Below are 22,019 nucleotides of genomic sequence, written 5' to 3'. Positions count from 1 at the left end.
TTAACCCACTGAACCACCCAGGCGCCCCTTTCACATTAAATTCTCAGCCACAAATCCAAGTATGTTTCTCTGACCGACAGAATCTCCACTCTTCTCGTGAAATATTTTGACTATTTCACATCTTCTTTCCTCCAACCTTAAGCCAGGGCTTCTCAACACTGGCCACACTTTTGAATCACCTGGAAGACTAAAACACAGGAGTGCCCACCTCCAGAGGATCTGATCTAATTGGTGTAGAACCAATTAGATTAATATCCAATTAGGGTCTACATATAAGTGTGCTTTTAAAGTTCTCCCAGTGATTCTAATGTACAGCCATTTTGTTCAGAGCGAGAACTGAACACCTTCCATCAGAGACAGCTGATGACCGACCATTCTGATGACTTCACTGAGAAAAGTAAATTGGGGGCACCTGGGTGGCTTCAGCTCAGGTCATGGTCTCAGGGTCTTGGGCTCTTGCATCGGGCTCTCTGCTCAGCAGGGAACTTGCTTCTCCCTCTCCCTCTGCCTGCCTCTCTGCCTACTTGTGATCTCTCTCTCTCTTTCTCTCTGTGTCAAATAAATAAATGAATAAAATATTAAAAAAAAGAAAGAAAAACAAATTGGGTGGGTGTCTAGGTGGCTAAGTGGTTAAGCGTGTGAATCTTGTCTCAGGTCATGAGCTCAGGGTTATGGAATCGAGCCCCACGTCAGGCTCCATGCTCAGCGGGGAATCTGATTGAGATTCTCTCCCTCTCCTTCTGTCTCTTCCCCCTGCATGTGTGTGCTCCTGCTCTCTCTCTCTCTCTCTCTCAAATAAATCTTGAAAAGAAAATCAAATCAGTAAGGAAAGAAGACCCACAGAATCCCACTAAGTTTACCTGGGTGGAACCCTTACTCCAATCCCTTCTGAGTGAGGACAAGCCCCTCCACTTGGGGTTTCTTCTCATTTCCCTGATCTCTGAGTATGAATGTGCTCAAGGACCCAAACTCAGACTTCTCCTCTGTCTACACTGAGTCCTTGGTGACTGTCCCTCTTCTACCATCTATCTACAGATGACTCCACATCTCCACCTCCAGTCCAGAACTGGATTTTGAACTGTCTTCCACTGCCTGCTTTCCAGATCTACCTAGATGAGTTAAACCCAACATGTTCAAAGCCAAGCTCTTATTCTTCTCGAGCTCTGCTTGTCTTGCAATAGCTCAAACAGGAAACTGTAGAGTCATTCTTGATTCATCTCTTTCTTTCACTGCCCACGTTTAATTCTTTGGTAGAAGCTATGGATTCTATCTTCAAAATATATTCTAAATCTGACCAGTTCTCCACACTTCAGTTACTCCCACTGTGGTCCAAAACACCATCTTCTATGAGTTATTGTAATAGTCTGCTATCTGGTCTTCTGGATTCCATCTTTGCTCTGTTCTAGATTATTTTCCACTCAGCAGTTAAAGCAATCCGTTTAAGACAAAAGTCAGACCTTGTTAATTCTCTGCTCTAAGATCTCCAATGGCTCCCCACTTCACTCAATAGAAAATTCAGTCTTACAAAATTTAACACTCAACTTTCTTCTCAATTCATCTCCTACCTCTTCACTCAGCTGTCTCTGCCTCCGCTCACCAGCCTCCTTAGTGTTTAACAGAGTACAGCAAGTGCGTGCCTCCCTTGGGGGGTTGCACTTGTTTCCTCTTCTTAAATGTACCTGTCTTGTTCTCTGAATCCACTCAAGGATCTGCCAATGTCTTCTTATCAGAGTAATCTCCCCTAACTGCACACACAGCCAGCACCAGCACCATCACAATCAACATAATTTCTGTCTCTCTCTACTTTTGACTTCTTATCAACAGCTGACATATTATATATTTATATATTTACTGTCTGTTCTCTCTCTTCTATTTGAATACATGTGCTACAAAAATGGTATTTGTGGTTTTTTTTTTCCTGATTTATTCTGTGTTCAGAAGAGGATTTGATACATAATACTCAGTACATAATTGAATGAATGAATGAATCAATCAATCAATCAATGGAAATATCAGGTTATCTCAATCATAAGAGAGATTTCTCTCAAGCATTTTCTATAGAATTGCCCTATTTCATTCTCTGCATCTCTGGATTGATTAGTAGATAAAATCATCATGTAAAATCAGTTTGAGCAAGGTTGGATCCTTAAGCTTCTATGTCACCTAGGACTCCAAATGTAACGGTGTACCATGCACATTTGCCTCCAGCCTTCTCACCCATATTTTAGTCATGGTTCAGCAGCTGTGGCATCGTTCAGCTTTCTTTTCCCCTCCCCTGTCTCAGTTCCAGGAGGTGCTCCTTGGCTTTGGGCCCCCTCCTTGTGGGTGATGAAGGCAATGTAGGGAGAGGCAGCAGCTGCCCTGACTCACCCCTGCTTTCTCCATTCATACTGATCCAGTAATGCACAGCCTGTGCAGTACAGGGCTGGCCAGGTCAGTCTCTGCCACCTTAGGACCTCATTTTTGTTCCCTGTGGCAGCTTTGCCATTTGCAAAATCAGAAATTGTAAAAGTACAAACAGGAGACAATATGCCATATTTTAAGGATTTTAAGATGCCCCTCCCCTCCCATTTTCTTTCACATCTCCAATGTCAGGAATTGTCTTATAGTTGAAGCTGAGCAGGTGGAAGTCCCTATAAAGTTACCACAGCTTGACCCTGTGCCATGTGGTTACTGCTCCTAGGGCACAACTGATCATCTACATCCCTTGGCATGCCAAGCCACAGGCCTTTTGAGGACAATTTAAAGAAAGAAAATTAACTGGTTATTATATGAAAATCTCAGATAAGGAAATAAAAAAGAAAAAAAAAAGAGAAACCCCACCAGCATCAAACCAAGCAGAACGGAGGGGTGGCAATTTGGATGACCTCAGAATACTTTTATAAGAAGTGCAGCATGCAAAACAATCTTGAGAAAGGAGAACAAAGCTGGAGGTATCAGTTTCTTGGATTTCAAGATATATTACAAAGTTATAGTAATCAAAACAGTAGGGTACTGGGAGAAAATATACGCATAAATCAATGGAAACAGGATAGAGAGCCCAGAAATAAATCCACAATTATATGGTCAATTAATCTTTGACAAAGGAGGCAAGAATATGTAACAGAAGAAAGTCTCCTCAAAAACAGTGTTGGGAAAACTGGGGAGCCATATGCAAAAGAATGAAACTAGACCACATTCTTTTACCATACACGTAAAGAAACTCAAAACGGATCAAAGATCTAAATGTGAAATCTGAGGTGTGCCTGCCTGGCTCAGCCTGTACAGCATGCGACTCTTATTCTTGAGGCTTTGAGTTTAGGTCCCACATTCAGTATAAAGCTTCCTTAAAAAAAATTAAATGAATAAATGAGAGACCTGAAACCATAAAACTCCTAAAAGACAATAAGCAGTAATCACTTGGAGATTGGTTTTAGCAACATTATTTGTGGATATGTCTGCTTAGACAAGGGAAACAAGATCAAAAATAAATGATTAAGACTACAACAAAATAAAAAGCTTTTGCACAGTAAGGGAAACCCGCAACAAAACCAAAAGGCAACCTACAGAATGGGAGAAGATAGGGGTGAATGATAAATATAATAAAGGATTAATAACCAAAATATGTAAAGAACACACACACACACACACACACACACACAAAACCCCCCAAAAACCCAAACCCCAACATATAATCCAATTGAAAAATGGGCAGAGGACTTAATAGACATTTTTCAAAAAAATACATACAGACATCCAATAGACATGTGAAACGATGCTCAATATCACTCATCATCAGGAAAATAAAATCAAAACCACAGGGAGATCTATCACCTTATACTTGTCAGAATGGCTAGTATTAAAAAGACAAGAAAGAACAAGTGTTGGCCAGGATGTGGAGAAAAAGGAACCTCTGTACATTTTTAGTGGGAATGTAAATTGGTGCAACATCTGTGGAAAACAGTATGGAGGTTACTCAAAAAATTAAAAATAGATTTACCATATGCTTCAGTAATTCTAGTACTTGATATTTACCCAAAGGATTCAAAAAGATATATGCCCTCCTACGTTTTCTGCAGCACTATTTATAATAGCCAGGATATGGAAGCAGTCCAGGTGTTCATCAGTATATGAATGGGTAAAGATATGGTGTATATAGATATATAATGGAATATTATCCAGCTATAAAAAAGAATGAGATATTGCCATTTGTGACAACATGGCTGGATCTAGAGGGTATTAGGTTAAGAGAAATAAGTCAGATTGAGAAAGGCAAATACCATATGATTTCACTTCCTTTTTTTTTCAAGATTTTATTTATTTATTTGAAAGAGAGAGAGAGAGAGATCACAAGTAGGCAGAGAGACAGGCAGAGAGGCAGGTGAAGCAGGGTCCCCACCGAGCAGAGAGCCTGACTTGGGGCTCGATTCCAGGAACCTGGTATCATGACCTGAGCCAAAGGCAGAGGCTTTAACCCACTAATCCACCCAGGGCCCCCTGTAATTTCACTTCTATATGGAATCTAAAAAAAGAAACAAGTGAACAGACAAAAAAAAAAAAACAGAAATAGACTCTTAAATACAAAGAACAAACTGGTGGTTATGGGAGGGAAGGTGGATGGGGGATGGGTGAAATAGGTGAAGGGGATTAAGAGGTAAAAATTTCCTGTTATCAAATAAATAAAATAATTTCCTGTTCTCATCTGGAGATGAAAAGTACAGCATTGGGAATACAGCCAATGATATTATAATAATTTTATATGGTGACGTGATGATATACTTACTGTGGTGATCACTGAGGAATGTAGAGAATTGTCAAATTACTATGTTGTACACCTGAAACTAATTTAACATTGAATGTCAGCTATATGTCTAATAATAATTTTTTAAGTGCAGCATGACAGAAGCTCTGGGTGGCTCAGAGGAACATATTGTGAGAAAAATCTGGGCACTGAAATCTCTCAGTTAGAAAGTAAATAAAAGGGGCGCCTGGGTGGCTCAGTGCGTTAAGCCGCTGCCTTCGGCTCAGGTCATGATCTCAGGGTCCTGGGATCGAGTCCCGCATCGGGCTCTCTGCTCAGCAGGGAGCCTGCTTCTCTCTCTCTCTCTCTCTCTCTCTCTCTCTGCCTGCCTCTCCATCTACTTGTGATTTCTCTCTGTCAAATAAATAAATAAAATCTTTAAAAAAAAAAAAAAAAAAAAGAAAGTAAATAAAAGTAGTGAGATTCTTAATGTGAGGTTTGGAAAAAAGTTAACCAAAAATTTTAACTTTTATTTTTATGTATGCATTAAGGCCATACGTGATAAAAAATATGTCTAAATACTTACCAAAGAGCTTTTTGAATATATTTATATTAAAATATTAATGAAAAGAAAACATTGTATCATAGTTTGAATGGTAGCATTTTTTGTTTCTTATTAAACTATACCAGGAAAGGAGGCCAAGACTCAATGAAATATGGCTATTATCCCCAGGTTCACAAGAGCATGAACCTCTCTGGCTTAACAAAGCCTAAGGAATCTACTACAGAAATGGATTGTTCTTACTACTCTGGAGCCTTTTGTGCAGACTATGAACCAAAAGCTCAATATTAATCTTAAAATTAATTATATTACAAAGTTGTATTATTTGGAAGATGTGTTTAAATGACTCAAAGTTAAAAGATCTCAGTATAATGCTGGTTCTATAATTATCTTCCCAGACAACATTACTTGTAAAACTTAATGATGTAGAACCATAATCATAGCATCGAGGAGGTTGCCAAGCAGATGGGAAAGTTTTTTGGTTTTTGTTTTCCAGTTGTTTTCTTCCCTTTCCTCCCCTCCTTTCACAAGGAGAATCAGCCACTTGTTTTTAAAGGCTGAAGTATTTTTACTGTTCTTGGTTGGAAACATTTGTTTAAACAAAGTAGCACTTGGTTGCTAAACCCTTGATTCTAAATGGACATAGCCATTCTATTTTTGTTGGGCCAGGGTTTGGATAACAATTTGATTTCCCAGTCTGTTTCTTTTGTGGCCATATAATCCTCTCCCAGTGTTGCATGCTGTGTGAGCTACAAGCACTTGAGAGCTCATAAGCACAAAGACTCTAAGGTTTCTTTGGGATTAGCACCATACAAATGCAGATTTGGGACAATGGAAGACTGTGTCCATCCTTGTAACTGTTACTGCTCTACTTCCTGCTTCCTCTGGGTAGCAAAGCAAGCCACTGTTTTTAAAATACTCACTCACTTTAGCCGCTGACTTTTTCATTGGCTGCCTGGAGAAGAGAAGGAGTTCTTGCCTATGTATTTCAGTGTTTTGATCCCTTTCAATTATTTTTTAAAATATATATCATTAAATTTTACAAGAGTAGTACAAAATTCCTAATTGCAGAATTTGAACTTGAGCTACGCAGTCTTACTTTTCGTCTTCAATCTATGTGTCATTGACCTTTTTAAGTCTGATTACCTGTATGAACTCTCTTCAGAATCTTTCCTTGGTTAACACAGTATAGAGAAGTGCTGGAAACCAGTTCTTTTCTGTGACACAATTCTTCCAACGGAGTTGAAATGCTTTGCAAACAATTTCACGTATATCAGCCAATTCATATACAAAGCAATGTCATGTGAATCCTTTCCTTTTTATATATCATCTTTCAGTGATGATCAGGAATTCATGCTGGTACAGAGACTCTGGTTTGGGAGGAGGAAACAGGGGCTTGTTAGGGGAGGGCGAGAGCAGAAGCTGCTCACCTGCTGTTAGAACTGTCCATAGCTGGTGGTCCCAACATCTTCACCCTTTATGCATCTGCATCCTTTATGCATGAAATAGCAATATGCCTTTCCCTTTCATGTAATCCTTATTTAGTTAATACCCAGTAGGATTTGCAAGCCCTTCACATCTCTGTGGATTTATTTTATTTCAGAATGCAAGTGACTTTATGGCCCAGTTACCATCATTGTGACTTATTGCATTATTGTGGGAGAGCGAGAGGAGCAAGAAACGCCTGATCATGTGTATCGTCATCAACGGAATGAGTGCCACACACTCCTGGCCAAGGCAGAGGGATGGATGAAACCTTTCTGATCTATTGTTTATCAGAACACTGAAGCCTGGGTGATTGTGCCGTATTTTAACAGACAAGTTTGTCAAATGTATGGGTGAAGATGTTGCAATGGTGCTGTTAGAGTAATTAATATTGGGAAGGTAATGAATATTTTGAGTTTAAAGATGTCAAAGGTCAAAGACGGGAGAAATAACTAAGATCGGATGTTGATCCCCTCAAATTACAGGGGTATTGAAGCGAAACTGAGTCACCACCTTACGCCAGGAATGAACCGGCAAGGCGGGCTCCTTATTAGAGCAAGGCTCCAGGAAGCCAGATAGTCCTTGTGCTTGCAAGAGCTCAAGGCACAGCCGGCTTGGAGCACGGAAGTAGCAGCAGCCACAGCAGCCACGGGAATCCTGACCCTCGGGCCAGGCGCCTACCTGGAATTTCCGCAGCGCCTGGTTCAGAACCACAGGGGCGGACAGCTCCCAGCCGCCGCCAGCGCTGACTGCGGAAGGGGACCAAGAGCGTGGGCTTCACGCTCCCTGAGACGGCTCGGGTGGCGGGAAGACCGGCTGCGTCCCCCCCAACCGCCGACATCCACTCGGTTCCTCCTTCCCCGCTGCGGGGCCGCGCGGGGCCTGCGGGAGGCCGTCCCGAGCCACACGTCCCGCAGGCGAGGAAGCCACCGGCCGCCCTCCCCCTTGTCGCCGCCGCCGCTGCTCTCCTCGCCCCGCTCGGCCAAGGGGTGTGGGGCCTGCCCCGCGCGGGCCCCCCGCCCCGGCCTGCTCCCCATTGGCCGGCGGGTCGGAGGTGCGAGGAGGCGGGGTCCCTCTCTGGCTGCTCGCGCCCGGGAACGTAGGCCAGGGAGCGCGGGATGCCGCGGGAGGGTGCGCGGGGACAGCGGGCGCCAAGGAGACGCAGCGGCGGCGGTGGCGGCGGTAGCGGCGGCGCCTGGGCCCGGCCGCAGCCCCTGCCTCCCGCCCGCGCGCCCTGCGTCCCGCCGGGCCTGCAGCCTGCGGCGCCCGAGCTCCCAGGGCGCTTCCTGGGGCGCTGGGCCGGAGGCGACCAAGACGGCGGGGCGGCGGGCACTGTGCTGCGGGCTGCGCTGGTGGGGGGCGGCGGGCCGCGGCGCAGGCCGGGCCCGGCGCGTGCGGCTGGGAGGCACTGTGGGGAACGGGCCCACGGGCGGCGGCCGGGGCCTTGGCCGAGGTCGGCGGGAGCGCGCGGAGGAGGGCGCCCGAGCTGCTCGAGGCGGTCCGCGCGCGCTAGGAGAGCCTGCACATCTGGGACGACGTGTTCGGCGAGTCCGGCCAGGACAGCGGCGGGAACCCCTTCTACAGCACGTCCGTCTCATCGCGCACCTCCTCGCCCGCCTCCTCAGACGAGGAACACGAGCGCCCCGGCCCCCCGCCGCCTCCCGGCGCCCCCAAAGCGCAGGAGTCCGACGATGACGAGGCCAGCGCGGGTTGGAGTGCCACGCTGCGGAACCGCCCGCCCTCGCGCTTCGAGGACACTGGCGGTAAGGCGCGGCCCGCGGGGGCGGGGGCGGCCTGGGGAGGCGCGAGCGCGGGGCCGGGAGAACCCCAGACGCTCCGCAGGCGGGTTGCTCGAGGGCGGCTTTTCGCGTCAGCACACAGATGGGGCCCCGGCAGCGGGGATTTGAAGTGCGAGAATCAATCTGGTTGCGTGGTGGTGGTTGGTGGGGGCGGCTCCGACTTCCCTGCGGATGGAGAGGATGAGGCGGAGGCCCAGGCGGCACCCTGCCGCTGGCAAGGACCCAGGGGGGGCCTTCCCTCCCTTGCTGGGAGTGTCCAACCCAGTCACACCTGTGGGGTTGTTCGTTAGGGGTGCGTTTGAGTTAGCCCGATGCAGCTTGTGTGTGTGTGTGTGTGTGTGTGTGTGTGTGTGTGTGTCTGTGTCTGTGTGTCTGTGTGTGTGTTGCGGGTGGGGGGTGCGTAAATCGTTTTGTGTGGATGGCCCCAGAGCAGCGTTACCCAGGTGCCAGGTGTGGGGCAGCCAGCCTTTGGAGGGAGGCCCAGTGCGAGCCGGGACGTCTTCACTGGCTTGTGTTTGCTCCAGTGAATCTGACCAACTTTGTCCATGCCTTTCAGGATCACTTGCTCAGAGCAGAGAAGAGTGAGAGGACCAGTTAGCAGCATTAAGCTGTCTGCTCTCGCTCCAGAAGACACTTGTGTGTTCTGCTTACCGACATGGTCATGGTCAAGCGCCTGATATCTGGAGGTCGCAGGCCTGCTGGCAGTTGTGGCTGCTTGAAGTCCTCCTTTACTGCCTTCTTTTTGGGAAGGTAATTCTGACACATCTCTGCTTAGCCTGCAGAAGCTCTGCGGCCTCTGCCCTCTGGGAGAGGTGGAGACCAGCCAGCAGTCCCACCTGTCCCCTGATGCTTTCTGTTCCTTGCTCGACAGCCTACTGTGGCAGGCCCTTATTTCTGCACACCATTTTCTTGTGTTGAAGAGTGTGCAACCAGTGTTGTGGAGGACCAGGGAGTGGCCATACTGGACCCAATGCCGCTCTCCCTGTGGCTCTCCATGATTGTTGTTCAACCATAGGAGGGCAGGCCAAAGGGAACCCTGGCTGGTGCCTGGGCTTGGAGCTGGACCTTGTGCCACAGCCTGCTGGTAGGCTGATTGGGTTGGCTGGACTCTCTCAGCAGGGAGTGGTCTGCAGACCTCCCACGGATAGGCTGCAGTGTGGACACCCTGAGCTACAGCTGGGCTCTAGGGTCCGAGTCAACGGTGCTGTGTTTTGGAATGGGTGAATTTAACATATTCTCATTTAGGCTTCAGTTCAGAGTTTGGGAATTTTGAAAGTCACATCACCCTGCATAAAAAACCCCATACATTTCCCAGAATGTCATAAGGGTTTCCAGCCCCAGATGGCTGTTTTCCATTCAATTAGCTCTTTAAGAATTGTACGTACCCAGAACTCTGGTTTAGTAGACTTGATGCTGTGAGTGCTGTGATCCAGTTTTTGATCTTGGAACAAGAGAGACATGTCCTCTTGTTTCCCTCCCTTTCTAGGGGAATCATGTTAGCTTAAGCCTGGTTATGACTAAGAGCCATGAGTGTTGGTCTGAGAAGGATGAGCGCACCTAAATACATTTTCAAGCAATATTATGTTTCTCAGTAACCTCTACTTGGGAGAAATTCTGCATCAGAGCAATTTAATCTAGCCACTGCCGCACTTAAATGGTCATGAAGTTCAGGATCATTTGTCATTTAGCATCAGGTTCAAATTCTGCTTCCTTTGGATGTGCACTGAGCTCACATCTGGACCCGAGAATCACAGGCAGGCAGGTGCTTTAACCAAAGACATTTAGTGGTTATTGGATGGTATTTATACCCAATTTTGTTTTCCCGTTTTTTGTGGAAGCTTGCTTTTAAAATCCAGCCCTAATGAAGAATTTCCTTTTCTTCTTGAAACAGTCTTTCCCTGTGGGAAATTCGGGGTGGTGGCGTAAGGGTGAGGTGGATGGTTTATTAAGCATGAGTTCAGATGGCCTGGAACAATGGGATATGATTTATGGGGCCTGGAAATAGATGCCGGGCAGAGAAAACCCTTGTGCCCCGCGGTAGGGGGAGAGAGATGGACGGGTTTGTTAAGAGTGAGAGCTGCACCCTGGCCAGTCTGAGAGCAGAGAGGCTCAGGCTCTGAGGTTTATTAAAGTGTCAAATATAACCCCACTTTCAAGGAAGGCAGCTTGGGCCTGTCTTCCATCTTTGTTCCCTGGTTCACTGACAGACGTCAGCGGGCCGGTGGAGTAGGAAAGGGTGGCAAACAGGACGGTGGCATTTGGATCTGTGATCAACCCTCGAATAGGAAAATCCGTAGCAGAAATGGCTGTTGCTGCTAGAAGCAGATGAGGAAAGCAAAGGACTTAGGGAACAGGTTTCCTGCCTGCCTTCTGCTGCAAAAGCGTGTGTGTGTGTGTGTGTGTGTGTGTGTGTAGATAAGTGAATGTGTAATAAGTGAATGTGTATGTATGCATAGGTGTCTTACACATAAATATGTATTGCTTGTGCTGGCTTGGGCTGGTTGGGGATTTTGGTTTTGGTTTTAAATTAGAGATCACAGGTGCTGTCTGGGAGTCCTACTGATGCCCTAGAGTCCCTGCACCGGAGAGAGGCATCGGCACTGGGCACCCCTGAGCTTGGATCTGCATCTGGAGTGCAGTAGGGAGGCACCTGGTGCCCAGCCGAGGGGAGGAGGGCAGGGAGGCAGAGGTGTTTCTGTGGTTCAGGTTGAGACTAGTCCGCGAGCAGCTCTTCTAGTCTTCCAGTCTTCCCAGATTCTTCCTTCTGTTCTGTCCACGCATTTAGCTTCCTGGATCAGGCGCTCCAGAAGTGCAGCCAGCAGATAGGAGTGGAGGTACCCTCTCCCTCTCCTGCTTCCCTCTCCTCCCTGGGTTCTGGTTGTGCCTGGAGATATGGGCCCCCTTGAGGTGATTTAAATACAAAGACCATGCTTGCCTGGCTGCCTCTTAAACCCTGTCTGAAGGGAGGGTCAGCCTGGAAGCTGGAGATGCATGCTGGGACCCCAGGGTCTAGAAACTTCTCCTGATCAGACTTACAGCTCTCCCTCTAAAATAACCCCCTCAAGCTGTCAGCCTCACCTGTCCACTGTGTAAATAACTGACACAGCAGGTGGGCTCACTCCTTGGAAGCAGCACGAAATTCAGGACCCGCTGCTTTCTGGGCTTCTGCCCTTTCCATTTCTCATTCCGAGCAGTCTTGTGACTCGTTCCCTCTGAGGAGGCAAAGGAACAGGCAGATTCCCAGATGCTCAGGGGCCCCTCTGTGTTTGACTTTGTCGGTGGTTCCTTTGCTGTGGTTGGTTGGATTCTGAGCTGTTTGCTTTTTTTCTTAGAGGGATATCCTAAGAGTGTTTTCTCTGTGTACCATGTCAGCAACCCTCGGTAATCATTCAGCAGGGAGGTGTGACCTTGAGAAGCTGAAGACGGCCGTAGGGCTTTGGAAATTAACATGGTTAAATGTTTTATCTTAGGGTTTGTTGTTGGTTTACTCGGCTTAAAGTCTTTTTTAACTGAGAAGTAAGAGGAGAAACATCTTAAAGCTAGAGTTAAATGTATACGCTCGTAATGGGTTTGTGAGCTGAGGTACCTGGGCCCTCGTCATTGGTGTCCACAATGAGCCCTTGCTCCCAGCTTTAGCTGGCATTCGGTGGCTCTGGGAGGAGCTGGGCGTCTGGGCGAGCGACAGGGTATGCCTTATGCAGTGCTCCCTAATAGTCAGCCACGTACCCCTACCACACAGAATTCAGAGAAGGGAGCTTCCTGGAGGGAGGTGGTGTTCAGGCTGTGGGCATGACGGTGACCACAACCAGCGGGCCCCAGTCATAGCGTTCCATTTCATAACCACGCCAAACCTTTGCGAGTACTCCGAGAGAGCCGCGATCACCTCCACTTCACAGAGAAACATGGTTTTGTCTGAGGCAATGAGATTACCTGGGGAAGTGGTAGCCTTCTCGAGAGAGAGACTTGATTAATCAGGGAAGGTCGTGCCTTTTTAGTTTATTTTTTCTTTACAGCATCTGAAGACTTTTGCTGTCAGAAATACTTTCGTATTTTTACAGGGAATTGCTTGTAACTTTTTCTCAGGGTGTACGCAGTTCAGTGAGGTCTAATGCATGTATGGATTTTGATTTGTGTAACCAATCTACACAGTCGGATAAGAGACAGGAAATCTGGAATGTTATCTCTTTATTTAATCTGTCTCAGCCACTGTGATGAGCGTCGATAGAGCGCTTCTGCAGGCAGCAGGGCTCTGAATCCATGGGGAATCTAGGGGTTGTGTGGGGTCTGGTACTCAGTTTGATTTTATTGATTTTATTTTTTTTAAAGATTTTATTTATTTTATTTGACGGATAGAGATCACAAGTAGGCAGAGAGGCAGGCAGAAAGAGGGACGAGGAAGCAGACTCCCTGCTGAGCAGAGAGCCCGATGCGGGGCTCGATCCCAGGACCCTGGGATCATGACCTGAGCTGAAGGCAGAGGCTTTAACCCACTGAACCACACAGGCGCCCCTGGTACTCAGTTTTAGAGTTGAAAAATCACCTTTATTTTTAAGAAGTGTGATTGTGTATTTTTTCTTATTAATAAGTAATATATGTACATTTTAAGGAAAAAATGATAAAATTTTAAGAAATCCCATAACCCCTCATGAGCTTAGCTAACCATAGTTAATCATATTTAGTATATTCTTCATATATCTTAGGTGTCACCTTGTTGGGTGACCTGCTCTTTAATTGTAATTAATATATTGTAGTCGTTTTCCATTTACATTTTTAAATGTCGATTTTAATGAGTCCGCGGTATCACACAGTTTCCTCTGGGTCGGTGTTTTTGCTCCCTCCCTCTTGTATTTGTTCTGCTGTGATAAATATTCTTGAAACCTAAGTCTGTGTGCACATCTGTAGCACAATCCTTAGCAGAAAATGACCGAAGCAGAATTGAATCAAGGACCCACTGTAAGGTTTTTGGTGTCTGTGGTGAAATAGGTCTCCAGAAACATATCTACAATGCTCCTGCTGGCTGTGCACCGAAATCCTTAGAAAGTCATGCTCGGAGGACCTGCTCCAGTGTGTGATTCCTGCCCACTGGGGCTCTTAGAGGACCGTTGCCTTTGGTAAAGCTTGCTGAGGTGTAATACACACACACAGCACGTGAGTCCTAGCATGCGGCACGCTGTGTGTAACTACTACCCAGATGAGGATCAGGAATGTTCTGAGCACACCAGAGGTTCCCTCCTGCTCCTTCCCAGTCAGTCACTACCTGCCCCCTGCTTCTCTTCCATCATCAGCGATCAAATTTGCCTGTTACCTTGCTCTGGTGGTTCGGTTCCTCAGGACATCTGTGGATTCCTTCTTGTTGTCGCGTATGTGGCATCTTAAATTTCGTCACCGTGTGTTGTCTTCCATCATGTAAGTACTGTAGTCGGCTATCCATTCTCCCGTTAATGGTCTTTTACATGGCGTCCAGTTTGGGGCTTCTGAGGATAAGCTGCTTCAGACATTCTTGTGGTTTTGGCGGACAGATACATTTCCCTTGAGCATGTAAACCTAGGAAAAGGTTTGCCAGGTCCTAGATTAGATGCGGGTCTCCCCTTCTGCACTGTCGACCTCGTGGACTGGGTGATGTTTTGCTGAGGCCTGTCTTGTGCATGGCCAGATGTTGGCCGCCTCCATTCAGCCTCTCCCCACCAAATGCCCAGTGGCGCCCTTTCCTCCAATTACATCAACCAAACGTTTCTCCAGGCATTGCCATATGTCCCCTGGGGAGCCAAATCACCTGCAGCTGAGAACAACTGCTTAATTTTTTTAAATATATTTTAAATTTATTTTTTGAAAAGATTTTATTTATTTATTTGAGAGGGAGGGGAGAGGCAGAGGGAGAGGGAGAAGCCAACTTCCTGTTGAGTAGGGAGCCCGGCGCAGGGCTGGATCCCAGGACCTTAGGATCATGACCTGAGCCGAAGGCAGATGCTTCACCGACTGAGCCCCCTGGAGCTCTGAGAACCCCTGCTTCAGTACATGCTGCCACACTGTGTTCCAGTTCATCCAGCTGCCAGCGATGTGCGAGACATGCCATGTGGTAATTCAGCAACATATTGAACCCTGCTGGGATAAAATGATGAGTGAGACCTATCTCCTGGGGTCCAACAGGAGAGACAAAGTAAAGACAAGGAGAAAGAGCCTCTGGGAAGCAGTGGGATCAACGTTAACAGGGATTTATATGGAATTCTGGGGAGGGTCACCTGGTCCAGCGGGGTTGGGGAGGAGGTGGCCCCTATGATGGAGGTGGCCCCCTGAGCTGCTTCTGGAAGCAGAGATAATGATTACTCAGGTGAAGAGGAAGGAACAGGGCATCTCCAACTCGGGCAAAGGCCAGGAGGAGAGAGAAGGTATGCCACTCTGCCCAGGGGCGGACCCACCCTTTTCCTATCCTGAGCATCCTGACCCGAGGCCTTATTTACGAAAATGTCCTGAAACGCGACATGATGTCATTGTTACCACAGCACAAGTAACTGTAGCTGGGATCCAAGGTCCCATGTTCAGGTGCAGATACAGATGTTTCCGGCGTTTCCTGGCGCCCACGGGGAGGGGAATGTGGTCAGCTCGGTGAGATCTACGAACTTAGGATGAAATCTCTGGAGAAGCCCTGAGCTCTGCCCTCGAAAGAAGGAAGAGGGAAAGGGAAAAACTCAACTTATGTTGGCGGAAAGAGGCACGGTGTTGTCTCGGGGTGGGAGGGATGTCGAACTAAAAGGATAACAGGCTCCGAAAACACCCTGTACTGTGACGATGATGTTCCGCCCCGACTGGCACGTGGTGCAGAGAGCCCCTCTCCCCTTTTTGAGTTTCAGAAAAAACTTATTACAAAAGTAGGAACCCCGGGCCATAGTTAGCTGTGTGTTTAATAAGCCACTTTACTAAAAAGTTTAGAACTGCAAATCTTTACACTCTCACTGCGACAGACTCACTCCTTGGCCAGGATATTGGAAACTTCATCTGCTTCCATTTCCAGCTTCTAGGCTCGTGGACACCCCCACCCCATCCCCATTTCTTCTGTGGAAGAGGAGCGATCTTTTACAAATATAGGCTAATCTGATGATTCCCCGCTTAAACCTTCATGTAGCTTCCGGCTGAAACCAAAGGGAATTCCAGAGTCCTTCGCAAGGCCTCCAATGCTGACAGCTGCTCCGCAGCCTTCCTTTCCAGTGTCCCCTTAGTCCCCTGTCCTGCCGTCTGCACATAATCTATTCATTTCTGCCTTCATACCTATGGGGCCCATACCTGGAATGTTCTTCATGGCAGGCTCTGCTTGTTAGTTTGGTCTTGATTCAGATGTCACTGCCTTACCCCATCCCTCTTTGCTGCCACATTTGCTAATATGTTTCCCTTGTGGGATGAGATGCTGGATGTCTTGGTCACAGTTAGGACACGGTGAGTCCTCTGTGTTTGTTGAATAAAGGAACTAACAGAAGACCAGATGAACATACAGCTAGATTGTTAAAAATGAGGATGGAATCAGCACCAATGGAGAAATGTCTAAACGTTTTCTACATCCCAAATAATGGAAGAGAGGTTGGACCACTCTTGAGGGAACGGATTCCCTACTAGGAAGGCAGCGAAGCAAGTCTGGGATGTATTTTACAGGTTTTCTGTCCTGCATAGAAAACTGAACTTGGCCTCAGAGGAACTCTACAACCTTGGGCTTCTGCGGCCTGTCCACTTCCTAAGAGCTAGAGACCCTCAGACAGGAGCCTATTAGAAATCTGAAGGGAAGGCAGCCTCTTGTACCCTTTTATCTGTTTAACAAGTGCTTTTGTGTCCTGTACTATGTGCAGATAGTGTTCTAAGAACTTCGTTTTATTTTTAAGATTTTATTTATATATTAGAGAGAGAGAGGGCAGGAAGTGAAGAGGGATGGAGAGGGACATGCAGACTCCTCGCTGAGCAAGGAGCCTGACACGGCCCTATCCCAGGAACCTGAGATCGTGACCTGAGCTGAAGTCAGATGCTTACCCTCTGAGCCACCCAGGTGCCTCTAAACACTTTGTAACGTGTGTGCTCCTCAAAACAATCTTCTGAGGTATTATTATCCTCATTTTTAGTATCAGGAAACTGAGTCACCGATTGGTCAAGTGATCTCAGGTGAAAGAGTTCCTTTGATTAGGGCACGAGGAAACCCCATCCTTACGGCGTGAATGTGGAACACAGTATATCTGGTCAGATCTGCTAATTAATTGTATTTCCCTTGTGAGGGGCCCTTGAAGGCCAGTATCATTCTCCAGATCTGTCTGACCTGCTGCCTCTCTTCCTGGTGGCGGCACCTCGTTACTCAGCACCCTTTGTAGTGTGACGGGGCCACTGCTTGGATTCAGGGTGGTGGAAAATGAGCCCAAGGGTTGGCTCCACTCTCAGGCCTGGCCGCAGGGGGGCCCCTCGGAGCCACACGTCAGGGATGTTGGGGGCCGGCAGGCAAAAGGACCTCGTATCGAAATCACCATTTGGAGAAAATCTGCTCCCGCATCAGCCACAGCTCTCAGGGATTAAAGGCTTGTAGACCAGAAATGAACTTCTTCCCCAGTTGGTTCATGGTACGTTTGGTGGGGGGTGTTAGAGGAGCCGGGTTTGCAGACACAGACGCTGAAGAAAAGCGGATTCCTTGGGGGAAGTGGATTCAGAGCAGTAGGGCCCACGCGGCATTGCCGCGTGGGGACTCCTGAGGGGCTACGAGGGAAGACAACCTAGAGGATAAAAATTGATTCCCTGTCTCCTTGCTGCGACATTCCCACGGTGATTTGGGGAGCGGCCAGGGAAGGGTGCTGGGAAGCCACGTGCATCCGGCGCTCTGGAGATGGGTGCTGAACCGCACGTCGGTGGTTTGAGGCTGTAGACGGTTTGGAAGGCCTGGGCTCTGCGTGGGCTCACCCTGTGACTTTGCACCAAGGGGCTCCTTTCCAGGGTTCTGAGGGTCAGGAAAGATGTGCGGGGAAGCCCAGAGCTGCTGGCTTATCTGGGGAGCTTTATCTTTCTTCCTTTAAACTCCCTCTGTCCCGTGTGGCCAAAATGCACATGATGGCTTTTGTGCTACTTAGGAGATTTTCAGACCTTTGCAGCAACCAGGAACCTTAAAGAGGGCAAACCCAGGGTACCTATATGAGGCAGGGGAAAGCAGGCGCTGTCTTTGAAGTTGGGAGTGGGAGGGCCCCAGAGCCCCCCACCCCACCCCAGGGTGCTTCCACACCCCATCCCGCTTCCCGGCAGCCCCTCAGTTCCTCATACTTTAATGTGAAGGACCTTTGCTGGGACCTGTGTCAGGAGGGGAGAGAGGCCTCTGAGAGGCACCCAGTCCTTTTCTGAGATGGTGAAGAGGACACTGATAAGTCAATGAGATTCTGGTGTTTCAAAGCCACCCAAAAGTGTCTATGGCAAAGTGATTAAAAATTGAATTATTTTGGGGCTTCCTGGGTGCCTCAGTTGGTTAAGCATCTGCCTTCAGTTCAGGTCATGGTGTCAGGGTCCTGAGATCGAGCCCCAAATCGGGCTTCCTGTTCAGTGGGAGAGTCTCCTTGTCCCTCTGCTTATGTGCTCTGTCTCAACAAATCACAATTTTTTTTAATTTTAAAGATTTTTATTTTATTATTTTGAATGGAACTGGAATGGGAGGACACCTGTTTCCTTCTTTAGGAAACTGTTACAAAAAGAAGATCATGGATTGGGAGAGAGGATGATTTTGTAGGAAGAAATAATGTAAATAAGTGTAATTGTCTAAAAGTGGTGACAGTCTTTCTTGTAGATGTTCCTCCTGCATTTTGGGAAGTTGGAGAATCCGTAATACTTTCAATTAAAGTTTTTCTGAGAATCCCCAGCTGACTTTGGGGGTGGGGGGCATTGTCCTTTGTGAAGATTTTGAGCTTCTGTGAGTGAGCAGACCTCCACTCCAGAGTGACATAAAAAGCAATCTGCACCTCCTTCCTGATTTGTCTGTAATGAAACTTGCTTTCCTCAGGTCCCAGCATTCGAGGCAGATAAATATGTTCCCTTTCGTTGGCTCTTACTCATACTGCAGCAAGATTTCCCATGTGCTTTCCTGGGCTGGCTGGGAAACTGGGCCACAATTTATGGCATCTTAGGAAACTGGGCCACAATTTATGGCATCTTAGGCCACAATTTATGGCATCTTACAGGCGCGTAGGATTCCAGTGGGATCCCGGAACAGAACCTAATTGGAGATTACAGACCATTGCGGTGCAAAGCTTTTCTTTGAGATCGAAAGAGGTGCATGTTATGCAAATATTAGCAAGTGTAAGTTCACACTGTCTATTGAAAATTTATAGACTCATTATGGTCAAGAAGGCTGGAAGATAAGTAGATTTTGGGAAAGATGCAGGTAAATTCAGGGAGGTGGCAAATTACCCCAGGGAAAAGTAGAATGGCTAAAGAGTATGGCCCAAACTTTTTAAAAAGATTTTATTCATTTATTTGACACACAGAGAGCCAAAAAGCACAAGTGTGGGGAATGGCAGAGGGAGAAGGAGAAGCAGGCTCCCCGCTGAGCAGGGAGGCAAATGTGTGGGACTCGATCCCAGGACCCTGGGATCATGACCTGAGCTGAAGGCAGACACTTAACCGACTGAGCCACCCAGGCGCCCCCTGGCTCCAACTTCCAAAGATGGTGTATGAGATACCTTTGGTGGGAAGGAATGAAGATCAGCAACTGTCCTTGATTCTGCTTCTCAGGAAGGCATTGTGATGTGGTGCCCAGGACTTTGGAGACAGACACACGCTTGGTGCCCTCCGGCTCTGCCGCTACAGCAACACCTTCCAGAGGGCAGCTGCAGGCACCGGGTGGCGTCACACAGGGTCAGACCTGGGAGGCACTCAGCCATGTACCCCTTCCACCATCCTGCTGGGGTTGAAAAAATTACCTATATAAAAAAAAATGAACCAGAATAGTGGGAATGAATGAAAAATAAAAGTTTTCCTATGAAGTAGTGGTGGTTCTCTTGTAGTACTTTTTTTCTCTCTCTCTCTCTTTTTTTTTTTCTTTCTTGGTTTGTTTTCTGTGGAAGGGGCCTGCCTTATGGGTTTTCAGTCAATGATGTTCCCTGACTTAAGTCATCCCGCCCCCCTCAAAAGGGTGGGCTCTGAGGAAACTTTTTTTTTTTTTCCAAGCTTTTGTTCTCTGGCGGTTTTTTGTTTCTTCACTTTTTTTTCCTCACTTTGACCGCTTTTGATGGTTTTTGTAGTTTTAGAGGAAAACAAACCACACCCTGGTCTCCCTCTCAGAGAGAAGCCTCAGTCTGGCTGCAGAGCCCAAATAAGTTCCCCCTTGGTTGCTGGCTGAGCAGGTTCCAAGTCACTGTCCCTGGGGATGGAGGATCTTTTGCTTGTACCCCAAACCATGGCAGCAGCAGCTTTGGGCATCTCCAGACCGTAGAGAGGTTCCAAGCAGCAATCGCACACTGAGATTTTCCCGCTGGCCCGGGCTGGGAGTGCCTGGTCTTTCTGGGTCTAAGAGCGCCCACCTTGCATGCACCAATTTCAGGGAAGGCAGAGGTTCGCGCGGGTCTCAGGCTCTGAGAACAGGGCACAGGTGGGAGAGCACCGGCTGGGCCTTCACGCACCTCTCTGGGGGGAGAGTTTGGTGCAGGCTCTGAAACAAGTTGTATCAAAGGGCACCGGCTGGGCCTCTATACCTCTCTCAGCGGAGTATCTCAGGCTCTATAGCAGGACTCTCGCATTCTGCTGCCTGGTGTGGCTCCCATCCCCTCACAGGAAACAGACCCCATGCATTCTCGGGTGCGCTGGCAGCTTAGGGACCAAGAGCTGGTTTCTCAGCCGCACTCTCTCTGCCTCAGCATCATGGGAGGCTGTCCTGGGTCCCAGGACTTAAGACCCTGTTCCTAGCCGCCCCAATTCCCACAATTTCCCCTGAGATCCTTTGCTCTTTTGGAGTGCTTTCAATCAGTCTCCGAGTTAATGCTGGTCCCCAGACGCAGGGCACTCTTGCTCATATTGGGGTATTACTTTCCAACTGGTCGCCTCTGGTAGCTCCCTCCCCCTTTTGTTTATCCAGGGAACAAACACAGCAGTACACAAGATCTTCTGATATCAGTTCGCAGTTCCCACTCCGCTTTACCTGCCCACTGGCATCTTCTCCCCCTGTAGAGATCCAGACGTGTATAATTCTGATCTCAGGCTGATTTCATGGGTGACTGGTACGTAATCAGCTCATTTTGGGGCACAAGTTGAAAAGACGCCTCCTCCTACTTCCGCGCCATTTTGTCCCCCCTCTTAACTTTTTTTTTTTTTTAATTTTATTTGACAGCACAAGTAGAGGGAGAGGATGAAAGAGAAGCAGGATCTGCACTGAGCAGGGAGCCAGATGCAGGGCTGTATCCCAGGACCCTGGACAGATGCTGCACTGAGGGAGCCACCCAGACACCCTTTTAGACCTAGGATACAGGTAGGAGAAGCAAGCCAGGGGTTCCTTGGCCCAACACTAATGACCATGGCTCAGACAAATCCATCTTCCACTGCAGGCTTCAAGATACTCTGCGAAGGAGAAATTCCCCTTCCTGTCCCTGAATGCTCTGCCAGTTCAAGGCAGATCCATGTTTCTGAGGGTTCCTCTTTGGTCATTCTGTCAGGGAAAGCCAAGAGGGCTCCAAGCCTTGTGTGAAACCCAGGCCTGGGGATCCCAGCCCTGAACTCTTTCCTCTGTCCTTGATGACCCCAGAATAGATCAATTCAGCAACTGTCAATCCATGCCAGGCCAGGGAACAAACACAGCAGTACACAAGATCAACTCGCTTTGGCCCCAGGAGCCTGGATTCCCCAAGGAGGGCTTCACCTGGTCTCTGAAGGGGATTCCGGGGGTTCCAAGATGGCTATGGGTGGAGCCCACCAGGTAGAGAGGCCCCTGGAGAGTGTCCACTGGCGCTGAGCAGACAGAAGATCCCCTCAGGCCTTCCCTCGCGGCTCCACTGTGCCCTGGGGAGAGAAAAGGGCCGGCCATACCGCACCGGGGCCGCAGCTCGGGCGCTCAGGAGCGGCAGCGGGCCTAGCCTGGAGTTCAAGCAGCGGCAGGGAGGCCGGGACTGGGCAGGGGACTGGGGTCCTGGCATCAGCAGAAGAGCAGCGGGAGCCGGCAGGGGGCGCAGCCAGCCCCCTCACCGGACAGGACAGAACAGGAGGCTGGGCGAGGGCGCGCGGGCCTGCAGAGACATTCACCGCTGTTTGCCGCCCCCCACCCGCTGCAGCGCGCCCGCACCTGCCTGCCCCACCCACCGCCTTCTGCGGGCCCAGCGAACTCACTGCGCAAGTAGCGCCTCCCGGGGAGGCAGGGGTTCTGGGCTGGCCGGGCAGGGCACAGGGGATTGCATAGGAGTCCCACTGACTCAGGTACTGAGGGGCTGGGGAGCGGTAGGGGCGCTAGGGAGAGAGGGAGGCTGGGGCC

Source organism: Mustela lutreola, chromosome X (assembly GCF_030435805.1).
Source record: "Mustela lutreola isolate mMusLut2 chromosome X, mMusLut2.pri, whole genome shotgun sequence".
Taxonomy (NCBI): Eukaryota; Metazoa; Chordata; class Mammalia; order Carnivora; family Mustelidae; genus Mustela; species Mustela lutreola.
This window is presented reverse-complemented; position numbering follows the sequence as displayed.